A 13,263-nucleotide genomic window follows, 5' to 3' on the forward strand; every position below is an offset into this window, starting at 1 on the left:
CGTATACAATTCAATAAGAAAAAGAGCCAAAAAGCAGCAAAGGAAATGTCAACAATGTCATTTCCAACAGGAGGGCTTTCTGTGTAGATTTTGTTAACTGATTACATATATACACACCTGCCCTTCACCATCACCCCCAAAAAAGTTTTAAAATGCCATCGATTCTCTAAATGCAGCCTTCACCAAAGAAGAGACATCTGGACAAGGGGAATGAGATGCTTCGTGGCCTCCCCAGGAAAGGAGAAATCTGTTGCTTAGCAACCTGCCCCCCCCCAAACTCCTGCCAGTTACCTGGCTCTTGCGAAAACTGAACATCTTTAACAGACACAGCTCTTGCCTGCAGCTGTCAAGCAAAGCACTTTGCAGGGGAGCACCCTCTCTTTCCTCCCCAGGGGCTCTTCCATACAGTGATGCAGAGGGAGCAAAAGAGCCCCGTGTCTGAGCTTCCCGGCTTGTTTCCTTCTGAGATGAAGATCCTCAGGTTATTCCCCATTTAAGTTCTCGGGCAACTCAGCTCAACAGAATTTACTTTTTTCTGTCTAAGAGTTCTCTGGATGTTCAAGAAATTGCATGGCCCAGCAGAGAACCTGCGTTCTCTCATCTGGAGGTAATTCTCCCAGTTTCGATTTGTTATCGAAAATCTTAAAATCGAAATGATTTATTGAATATTGTCATGGGTTAAACTGTGTCTCCCCAGAATTCATATGTTGAAGTCCTAAGGTATTCAGGCTGAAATGAGGTCATTAGGGTGGGCCCTGATCCAATATGGCGGGTGTCCTTATAAAAGGGGGGAGTTGGGACACAGATACTCTCACAGAGAGAAGGCCACGTGCAGACGAAGACAGAGAGGAGGGTGATGCATGAACAAGACAAGGAATGTCAGAGGTGGCCAGCATCCCACCAGAAGCTAGGACAAGAAGGACAGAACAGATTCAGAAGGAACCAACCCTGCCGAGGACACCTTGATTTTAGACTTCAAGCTTCCAGAGCTGAGAAGCAATGTTTCTGCTGTCTAAGCCGCCCGATGTGTAGTCCTTCATTTGGGGGGGGGCAGAAAACCCATACAGCTGTTCCCCACGTGTCATGAGCTGCTAGAGGTGTCACTCCCTTTCTCATGGAGCCCCCATGGCTCCCCATGTATGATTCACCAGGGTTAGCATCTAAGGAAGCCGTGGCTTAGCAAAATGGTGTGACTTGTCTGACACCCCACAGCTCCCAAGTACTGGAGCTGGAATTCAGTCAAGTCAGGGGCCTCCAAAGACCACGCTCCTAACCCCCTTGCTGTTCTCCCTCTGCTCATTCTAGATGTGGCTTCCTTCATCCCGCAGCAAGGGCCTTCCCCCAGAAGTAACTAACAGCAAAGCTAACTGCTAACCAGCGCAGGGAAACCCGAAAAGCCAAGGCACTAAGAAATATTTAACATGTCTATGGGAGGCATAGTGCCGGCTGAGCTCAAGCCAGGAACTGGTCCTTGGCTGATGGGCAAGAGATTTCTGCTGCAGCAAGATGAGCCGGGAGCAAAGTTAGCTTTGAAGTTTATTAAACCTTTGTGTCTCTAGGGCCACAAGGAGAATGAGCCTGGAGGGGGCCCTGCAGTCCTAGCGCTGGGCAAGGCCATGAAGAGGGACCTTCCCAGCACAGTCCCAGCAGAGCGGGGCATTTAGGAAGGTTTTTTTCACATTTGCAACACTGGACAATTCTATTGTCATTTGGATTCATGCATTTAGCAGGGAAGGCAAACTTCCGTGAATAGAGTAAAAACCCACGTAGGGCTCTGCTCCACAACAGAGAGAGGCTAAAATCACCACAGGCAAATGAAGGTGAATTGGTATCACAAACAAGGTCACCATGTTCAGAAAACCGTGGTGGGGGGAGGTGTGGAAATATCTTTACTGTTAGTGGGAGTCTCTGCAGTAGCATTTTATGACGTGATGAAGGTTCCCCATCAAAGAAGCCACCTCCATCTACCACATTATTTAAAGGGTCAGATCATATAAATAAATGCATCATACTGATTCTTCAGTCACACAAACCTTCAGCCAAATGCTATAGAAATAAATTCATTCTATAAATGCAACATACATGAAATGATCAAATATTAAAATCTGATTAAAATGTTTTAATGAAGCAAAAGAAATATAATGTTTATTTTGTGACTTTTATAAAGTGGGCAAAATTTCTAAGACCACTAATATTTGGAGAAGCTTATAAATTAAATTTCCCCAGGAGGTACTTACTAACACATCATATGACTTCTTGTTTTTTTGCCAATTTTAAAAAAATAATGAGACTTCTTGTGATAAAATATGAAGTCCCAAACAAGGAAACCTTGGTTGCTGGGAGCAAAGCAAGCATTCCCAAGATCACAGGGGTGCTGCTGACACAGTAAGATAAGGAGGGAAGAGAAAAGCTGGCCTAGAAGAGAGGAAGCTCTTGTGACTTCAGACCATGTGATTGTCCACCTGGGAACTCTAGGGTCTAAGCCGTAAATGATTAGAACCATTGGCAGAGCTGAGTGGTTAAAGCACCATCAAAAACTACTTCCAAGAGCAACTACTTTCTCAAAGAACAGCAATAACCAACTACGAATCATCAGAAGAAAAAAATTAATAATGGCAAGAAAATTATGAAACATCCAGGCATCTAACGAGAAATATGCTGCGCCTATGTCGAGAAAATCATAAAGTTATATTGGAGGAAACAAAAGAAAGGCTAAGTGGATGGGGGAGCATGCCACATTTCTGGATGAAGAAGTCAAAATTGAAAGTCAATTCTGCCTAAATTAATTTATATATTCCAAATTTAATTTTAAAAATTGACCATAAATAAATAAAAGATGAAATAAAAAATTGAAAATGTGATTCCTAGATATATGTGGAAGAGAGAATACATAAAGCATACTCAGGTCAATTTTGAGAATATACAGTAAGAGTGTGATATTGCCATGATACATATAAAAACTTACAATTCAGACAGTGTGGCCCCAGTTAAGAGCAATGAAATAAAACAGAGAGTAAGACACCTATGCACACTGGAGGATTTACTATCAACAAGACATTACCAATCAAAGAGAATAGGATTGGTACTGGTAATCCATTTAAGGATAAGATAATCCTATGGCCCTATTTAAAGCCATTCACAAAACTAAATTTAAAATGGATTAAAAGTGTAAATGTAAAAAAAGTGAAATTAAAAAAATAAAAGAATATTTTTTATAATATTGGAAGTCTTAAGGAAGACAAAATATCCAGAGACCATAAAAGATTAACAATTGAAGTATGAAATAATGAGTAACTTTTATATGACAAATGTTGTCACATACAAAATTAAATGACAAGCACCGTGAATTATGTAATACTGATGAATCACAGACCTGAACCTCTGAAACAAATAACACATTATATGTTTAAAAAAAAAAAAAGAAGAAGATAGTAGGAAGGGAAAAATGAAGGGGGGCAAATCGGAGGGGGAGAGGAACCATGAGAGACTATGGACTCTGAGAAACAAACTGAGGGTTTTAGAGGGGAGGGGGTGGGGGGATGGGTTAGCCCAGTGATGGGTATTAAGGAGGGCACATTCTGCATGGAGCACTGGGTGTTATACACAAACATGAATCATGGAACACTACATCAAAAACTAATGATGTAATGATGAATGATGACTAACATAACATAATAAAATTAAATTAAAAAATAAAATAGCAAATAATAAAAAAATTTAAATGGCAAGCAACAGACTGGAAGAAAACATTAAAAGGAAAAATATACAGGATATAAAATTAACTTCAATGATGGTATTAGAAGAACACACTTTATAAAAGTAAGTAAATGATTTGAACATGGATTTCCCAGAAAAATAAATACAACGGGATAATATTCAATTAAAAAATTCTGGAGCTTTTTAGCAATTGGAAAGTATAAATTAAAACAGCATTTAATAAAATAAAATAATACCTTATACCTTAAAAGTATATTATCAAGAAAGTGAAAAGACAATCTACAGAATGGAACAAAATGTTTGCAGATCATACATCTGATAAATCCAGAATCCTGCATATATAAAGTACTCTACAACTCATCAACAAAAAGACAATTAAAAGGGCCAAAGAACTTGAATAGATATTTCTCCAGAGAAGCTATACCATGGCCAAAAAGCACATGAGAAGAGGCTCAACATCATCAGTCATGAGGGAAATGCAAATCAAAGCCACAATAAGACACCACTTTATACCCACAAGGATGGCTATAATTAAATCCAAAACATGACAAACATACCCCCAAAACCCAGAAAGTAACAAGTACTGGTGAGGATGGGAAGAAACAGAAACTTTCATACATGGCTTGTGGGAATGTAAAATGGTACAGCTGCGGTGGAAAGCAGTTTGGTAGTTCCCCAGAAAGTTAAACATTATTACCATATGATCATATTGTCATATACATGTACTTGCGTATGTATGTGCATGTGTATATGTATACACAAAAGAATTGAAAACAGCTACTCAAATACTTGTACACAAACATTTGTATCAATCCTATTCACAGCAGTCAAAAGGTGGAAAAAACCCAAATGTCCATCAACAAATGAACTGCATAAACAAATGGTTGTACATCATACAATGGATTATATCTATATGCACGTATATACAATGGAAAATACTCAGATGTAAAAAGAAGTGAAGCAATGACACTGTAACCACCACACGGATGAACCTCAAAAACATCACGCTAGGCAAACGAAGCCAGACACAAAAGATCATACATTAAATGATTCCCTTCAGATTATAGGAAATGTCCAGAGCAGGTCAACCCACAAAGATGAAAAGCAGATTAGCAGGTGCTAAGACCTGGGATGGGGAGGAGGCACGAATAGGAAGTGGCTAAGGGGTCCAGGGTGTTCATTCAGTGTGATGAAATGTTTTGGAACTGGACAGAGGTGACGGTTGCATAACATCGTGAACATACCAAATGCCACTTCCATGTCCACTTTAAAATGGTTAAATTTTTTGTCATGTGAATTTCACCTCACTAAAGCAAGATACCTTATTTTTTCTTAGTTTGGCACACATACCCATACACACACATACACACATCTATAAAAACCCAATGTTAGGGTGTGGGAAAGTGGATTCTGTCTACTCTTTTGGCTCAAACGTAAACTGGTAGAGCATTTTGGGGAGGGAAATATATCTATCAAAATTTAAAATGTATGTATCTTATGACCCATCAATTTCACTAATGAAATCCAATTCCACATGTGCCCCCAAATAGATGTATATGTTCACTGGTGCTTAGTTGTTTAAAAAATGAAACACAAAATCTGGCAAATGGGTGTTGTTGGTTTTGTTGAGCGCCTCAAAGAAAAAAGAGAAGGACCATTTGGTCTCAAATTGCCCTTGAACATCCCTTAAATCACCCATAAATTACATATATGTGGTCTGTGTAAACAACTCTGTACAGCAATAAAAATGTACAAGTATGTAATCTACACTATAATGTATACGATGTAGTTCCATAAAGTAGTTGTAATAAAAATTAAGTCATTCAAGTGCTACACTGCTTAGACACACTTCAACAAATCTGTAAATATTCAAACTTGTCAGTTCTGCCTGCTGGTGAATAATGAAGTGTCTCCGCATTTTCATTCTTTCATCTGAAAAATGGGGATGCAACACACACCTGTCTCAAAGGGTCACCGAGAAGACCTGCAGAGTCAATTCAGATGAAGAGCCCAGAACTATAGCTGGCACATCTTCTGCATGCAGTAAATGTGAGATGTTACTAGGCAGTCAAGGGGTTGACATTTTGCAAGGGGAGGTGGATCATTCACAGACAGTTTTACAGCATACAATGTGATGAGGACTCCGGCAGCTGTGGGCACAGGTACAGTGGGGAATAGAGCAGGGGCACTGCGGGCAGGCTGACCACACAGAGGGGCCCTTCCCGCCCTCTCTCAGTCCATTTGAAAGTTGGCTATGAACCCACTTCCTGATACTGACCAACACTAACGTGCTTTTCCCTGGTGGTCACGGATTTCATTTCCCCACACCTGCGCTATCTACCATTAGCGCATGTGTTTAAGAATTCCCTGTGTTTGTTCTCTGGAAAATAAACTGTCGGAAAGAAAAATCAATTTTCATTAGCAGTGCTATTACTTTCAAGAAAATCCTTTCTCAAATAAAAGTGGTAGAGGACACTCCAAAAGCTGGTGTCGCTTTGACCTTCCCTACAGGACTGAGTGAGTTGCTGGCTCAAGGCTCAATGCTGTCCTCTCCCCTCGGCCCTGTGCCAGCATCCCAAGATGACATGCCAACCGAAGCCAGCAGGTGCCATGGAAGAGCAAAGCAGGCTGGGTGGGGCTGGGCTAAACCGAGAGCCTCCCCTCGGGGCCGAGTGCCCCTCACTTCAGCTGATGGAAGCACAGGACTGCTGTTGCCCGATCCAGTTTTTAAAGAGAAACTCTATGCCTGAATTTTTATTTAAAATCTCCCAATTTTCTTAATATTCAAAGTAAACAATAAGACACTCTTGGACCCAACCAAATCTGTGGGATGAACCTGACCCAAGGGCCCCAGTTGGTGGCTTCTGTGACTCACACTCGCCCTGGCCGGTCTGAAACCGTGCATCCGAAGGTGCTCAAAGACCGTGACTATGGGTGTCACAGGAAAACAATCTGCTGTGTTCTTTGGGTCCGGCAAAGCCCATCGTTGGATGTGAGTCAACTTCCCATCCCCAGACTGTCAGTCATCTGCCTCCAGGATTCGGCCCCAATCTCCTCTCCATACCACATCCCCCTGCTGGGGGTCATCATTTCAAATAACACCTGTCACCCTGCAGGGCTTCACATACACCTCACTTAACAAAAATGAATCACAAGACACATTTCCACCAAGAAAGCACACTGAGTTTTATTTTCATTTCCACTTACAAAGTCAACAGAATATGTGACATTCTGCACCTCCCCTTTGTCAGTGGAGGTTTTAGAAAGATTATCTTAAATGAATGTAAAGAGAACGATGGAATCAGGGAAGGGAAAGTACAGAGCCACCGGGCAATGCTAGAGCAGAATTGATTTTTTCTGACTGAAGGGAGTGAATACTCGCATAAAGCACGGCCTGGGAGAGCTACTCTGAAACCCGTTCTTTCCCAGATGGTGGAATGCCCCTGCCTTGCCCTATTGATCCCACAGCATGCACGGCCAGAAGAGTGGGGCACCTTCAATTATCTGGATATTTTGGTATCTTTCCCTCCTTCCTGATCAGCACCGGCAGGGTGATGGATTTTGAAGACAATTTCTAGACTAGATTTCCCATATCTGACAAGGGCAAACGACTTCTAAACACTACAGTCGTTTCTAAAAGAGATAAATGCCAACCCATTATTTAAAAGACATGCTGCCTGTTATCCTGTGTCTGAAAGTGACTCATAGCCTAGCTGAGGTCAAGCATAATACACCTCCACCTCCACTCTCCTGCCACATCATGGAGGATGTGACTACACTCCTACCTTCATCCCCCTCGCCACACCCAGCCTCCTCTGATCTCTCTCGTCAGGAGCCAGCTCCCCACCCCCCAGGGACCCATGGGACCTATGGGACCTGAGATGACATTGAGCACAGTAAAAATCTCTCATAAACTACCATTTGGGTACAAAATGCACAAGGTATGGTTGGTTTTCCAATACCCCAACTCCTCTTGGTTAAGGTGTGTCCATGGTCTTAATTTATTCCTTGTCCCTGACCTTTTATTATGTAAAGGAAGGCATCATGACCTGTACACCTGGCCAAGTGAATGACACCAATGCCTCACTCTGTTTGGTCACTGATAAGGAAACCTTTAAAACTATTCACTTACTCTTATCAATATGCTATGACAGTTTCATGTTGAATTCTCTCCATTGCCCGTGATCCCAAGGTGGTTGAGGAACCTGGAGGCAGACATTTCTCACAGTATTTAAATAGCACTCTCTCTCTCTCTTTTTCTCCCTTTGGCAAATACATTTATTGGAATTCCTGAAGCCATGGAGGCCAGAAGGAAGTGACACAATATTACTCAAGTGCTTAAAAAAAAAAAAAGAACTTTCAATCCAGAATCCTATACCTTGGGAAAATATCATTCAGAAATGAAGGGGAAATCAGATGGAAAAAAGAAAAAACTAAGAAAATCTGTGGCCAGCAGATTTACCCTAAGAGAATGCTAAAGGTAGTTCTCTCTAAACAGAAAGGAAGAGATAAAAGAAAAAAAAAAAACTGGAACATCAGGAAGAAAGAAAGAACACAGTGAGCAAAAGTGTGGATAAATACAATAGGTTTTCTTTCCCTCCTGAGTTTTGTGGGTTATGTTTAATGGTTGAAGCAAAAATCACAACACTGTCTGATGTGGTTTTAAATGTATGTAGAGGAAGTATTTTAAACCATTGTATTATAAATGGGGGCAGGGAAAAGAATGTACAGGGAGGTAGAGTTTCTCTACTTCACTTGAACTGGCAAAATGATGACAAGAGACTATGACTTTATATATATAGCTACTTAATATAGTTACTCCTGCTTTCCTTCAATTGATGTTTTTATGATATATCTGTTTCCATCCTTTTACTTCCAACCTGCCTCGATTGCTGTATTTAAAGTGAGTTTCATGTAGATAGCAAATGGCTGGGTCATGTTTTATAATCTAATCCACAACCTTTTGTCTTTTAATTTGTGCATTTGCATTACATACATATATGAGATGTATAAATACATAAGTATACACATAAATATATGATACGTTCTATATATCATGCACATATTTTATGATATATAACTATATCTCATGTGTGTTTATATAAATAGTATATATACATGATGTCATACATACACATATAGTACATGCATGATATATATCTATATTATGTGTGTATATATCATGTATGTACATAATGTGATGCCTAAAGTTGTACACCTATTACCCCACCCCTAGAATAACCATTAAAAAAGCTATACAAAGACATACTGAAAAACATTAGCGTTAAATCATAATGAAATTATAAAAAATGTTCAAGTAACCCATGGGAAGGTAGGAAAAGATAACAGAAAAAAGAGAAATGAAAAACAGAGAGAAAAAGCAGAACACAATAAATAAAAGGGTTGACTTAAGCCCTAACATATCTGTAATTACATTAAATGCTGGTGGTCTCAATATACAAAGTAAAAGTGGCTTATAAAATATTACCCGACCATTCGCGATCCACAAAAAACTCACTTCAAATATAGCAATATAGGCAGGTTGAAAGTAAAAGAAGGCAAACATTAATCAAACGAAAGCAGGAGTAGCTATATTAATATCAGACAAAGTAGACTTCAAAGAAAATTACCAGAGTAAGAGAGGGACAATGCATAACGATAAAAGAGTCGATCTACCAAGAAGACATAGGAATCATAACTGAACATGGCTTGCACAACAGAGCTGCAAACATGGGAAGCATGTTTGGACTTTAAACACACAGGACTTGTGTGTTTAAAATGGCACAACATTAACGAAAGGAATCAAAGATATAAATAAATGGAGAGAAAAAAAAAAACCCTCTGCTCCCCCAAATTTCCTTTCAGAACTGAAAGGATTAACAGACAAATCTGAAATTTTACTTAGAGAATTTTAACACCCTTCTCTCAACTGTTGGTAGAAGAGTTGGGCACAAAACCAGCATGGATACAGAAGAACTGAAAACAACCACGAACCAACAGGATCTAATCAACATTTATAAAACACTGTACCCAATTACAGCAGAATACGCATTATTTCCAAGCAGCCATGGAACATGCACCAGAATATACCGTATCCTGAGCCATAAAACAAACATCAACAAATTTAAAAGAGTTGAAATCATACAGAGTGTGTCTTCTGACTACAGTGGAATCAGACTAGAAATCAATAAAAGGGATAGAACAGGAAAATCTCCAAACACTTGGAAACTAAGCAATGTACTTCTAAGTAATCAATGAGTCAAAGAGGACGTCTCAAAGGAAATAAAAAAGTGAACTGAATGAAAATAAAAATACAATGTATCAACATTTGTGAGACACAGTTACAGCAATACATTTATAGCACTAAATGCAAACAATGCAAAAGAGGGAAAGTTTCAAACTAGCAACCTAAGCTCCCACCTCAAGCAGCTAGAAACAGAAGAGCAAAGTAACCCCAAAGGAGGCAGAAGGAGGGGATTAAAAAGGTAAAACAGAAATAAATGAAGTCAAAAACAAAGAAACGATAGAGAAAATCAATAGAACAGAGTTAGTATAAATAAAGTTGACAAACTTCTAATAAGACAAAAGAGAAGAAACAGATTACGAATAACAGGAATGAACTAGAAAGATATCACTACAGACCTTACAGGCATTAAAAACATAATAAGTAAATACTATGAATAACTCTACACACATAAATCTGACAACTGAAATAAAATGGACCGATTCCCTGAAAACACGAACTACCACAACTCATCCAATATGAAATACATAATTTGACTAGCCTGATAGCAATCAAGAAAATTGAATTTATAATTAAAACCTCTGCTCCTCCAGGGCACCTGGGTGGCTCAGTGGGTTAAGCGTCTGCCTTTGGCTCAGGTCATGATCCCAGAGTCCTGGGATCGAGCTCCACACGGGGCTCCCTGCTCAGCGGGGAGCCTGCTTCTCCCTCTGCCTGAAGCTCCCCCTGCTTGTGCTTGCTCTCTGTGTCAAATAAATAAAATCTTAAAAAAAAAAAACCCTCTGCTCCCCCAAATTTCCAGGCCCAGATGGTTTCACTTGAGAATTCTACCAAACATTTAAAGAATTAATATCAACGCTACACAATTCTGTCCAGAAAAAAGAATACTTCCCAGTTTATTATATAAAGTTAGTATTACCCTACTACAAAAACCAGACTGGAAAGAAAGAAATAAAATTGTCCTTATTTATATATGACATGTTTGTCTACAGAATATCCCCCCAAATGTCATCAAAATAGTTCCTAGAACTTGTAAGTTCAACAAGGCTGCAGGAGACAACATAAACATATAAAACTCAATTGTATTTATGTATAGTAACAATGAACACATGGATAGCAAAAGCTCAATTACAGTATCATGCATTATAATTGCTTCAAAAAATTAAATACTAGGTGTGAATCTAACAGAACATGCACAAGACTTGTGTGTTTAAAATGGCACAACATTAATGAAAGGAATCAAAGATATAAATAAATGGAGAGACATTCCATGTTCATGGATTGAAAGATTCAACATGGTAAAGACATGAGTTCTCCCTAAATGGATATGCAGGTTTAACACAATTTCTATCAAAATCCTAGCAAGACTTTTTATAAATATAGACAAAATGATTATAAAATTTATGTGGAAATATAAAGGATCTAGAGTAGCTAAAACAGCTTTTTAAAGGGAGAAAAAACTGGGAGAAACCAACTTACCTGATTTTAAGATTTATGATATACCTTCAGTAATCAAGACCATGTGGCACTAGCAGATTGCTGGACACCTATATCAATGAAATAGAATGGCCCACACGGGTATGTCCAACTGATTTTGATAAAGGTGCAAAAGCAATTCAGTGGAGGAAAGATATTTTTTTTTAAAGATTTTATTTATTTACTTGACAGAGAGAGACACAGCAAGAGAGGGAACACAAGCAGGGGAAGTGGGAGAGGGAGAAGCAGGCTCCCCGCTGAGCAGGGAGCCCGATGTGGGACTCGATCCCAGGACCTGGGACCATGACCTGAGCCGAAGGCAGACACTTAATGACTGAGCCACCCAGGCACCCAGAAAGATATCTTTTAAAACAAATGGTGCTGAAGCAATCGGACACTTAAAGGTTGAAAAACTATCCTTGAACTAAGTCTCACAGCTTATACAACAATTAGCTCAAAATGGGGTATGAACTAAATGGAAAACTTGAACTATAAATACTTTAGGAAAAATAAGATAATATCTGTGGGATTTAGGGCTAGGCAAAGAGTTCTTAGACTTAAACTAAAAGAATGACCCATAAAGGAAAAACTAATCAACTAGACCCCAACAAAATCAAGATATTTTGCACTGTGAAGGCCTTGTTCAGAGGATGAAAAGGCAAGCTACAAAATGAGAGAAAATATTTGCAAACCACATATCCAACGAAGGGCCAGTATCCAGAATATATTAAAAAACTGTCAAAACTCAGCAGTAAGAAAAACAAACCATCCAATTAGAAAATGGTCAAAAGGCATGAAGATACATTTCACCAATGAGCATGTACAGATGGCAAATAAGCATACAAAAAGATGCTCCACATCATTATCCATCATGGAAATGCAAATTAAAACTCAGTGAGACATCACTCTATTATCTGTCAGAAGGCTAAAATAAAAAAACAGGGACAACACCAAATGCTGGCAAGGAAGCAGAAAAACTACATCACTCATACGTTGCTGGTGAGAATGTGAAATGGGGCGGCCACTCTGGAAAACAGTTTGGCGGTGTTTTGAAAAGCTAAACATGCAACTACCATACAACACACCATTGCACTCTTGGGGACTCATTCCTGAAAAATGAAGACTTGTGTTCAAACAAAAAAACTGTACATGAATGTTCCGGCAGCTTTATTTATAATATCCCCCAAACTGGGAAAAATCCACATGTTCTTCAATGAGCAACTAGTTAAGCAAACCACGGTACATCTATATCATGGGATACTACTCAGCATTAAAAAGGAATGAACTATTTATACATGGAACGGCCTGAATGAATCTCTGAAGAATTAATCACATTGAGTGCAAAAGTCCATCCCAAAGGCTGCATGCTATTTGATTTCATTTATATAACATTATTGGCACGGCAAGATGATAGAAATGAAGAACAGGTAAATGCTTGCCAGGGATTAAGGAGGGGTGGGAGCAAGAGGGAAGTGGTTGGGGCTATAAAAAGCCAACAGGAGGGGTCCTTACGGGATGGAAATGTTCCCACCTAGCATGGAACCCAACGCGGGGCCTGAACTCACAACCCTGAGCTGGAGACCCTCAGATCGAGACCTGAGCTGAGATCAAGAGTCAGAGGCTTAACCGACTGAGCCACCCAGGGGCCCCCGGCACTGTAAGATGTTACCATCAGGGGAAAGTAGGGTAAAAGGTACATGGCATGTCTGTATTCTTTCTTTCTTTTTTTTTTTTTAAGATTTTATTTATTTATTTGAGAGAGAGAACACATAAGAGGGGATAGGGTCAGAGGACGAAGCAGACTCCCTGCCGAGCAGGAAGCCCGA

General features: G+C 39.5%; 1 protein-coding gene across 2 annotated transcripts in view; it reads right to left on the reverse strand.

The window, feature by feature from the left end:
• The window catches only part of C6H10orf90 (chromosome 6 C10orf90 homolog), a 205,714-nt gene that overhangs the window by 92,846 nt on the left and 99,605 nt on the right, over window positions 1–13,263 (reverse strand). The window lies entirely within an intron of this gene.

Source organism: Neomonachus schauinslandi, chromosome 6 (assembly GCF_002201575.2).
Source record: "Neomonachus schauinslandi chromosome 6, ASM220157v2, whole genome shotgun sequence".
In the NCBI taxonomy this organism is placed as follows: Eukaryota; Metazoa; Chordata; class Mammalia; order Carnivora; family Phocidae; genus Neomonachus; species Neomonachus schauinslandi.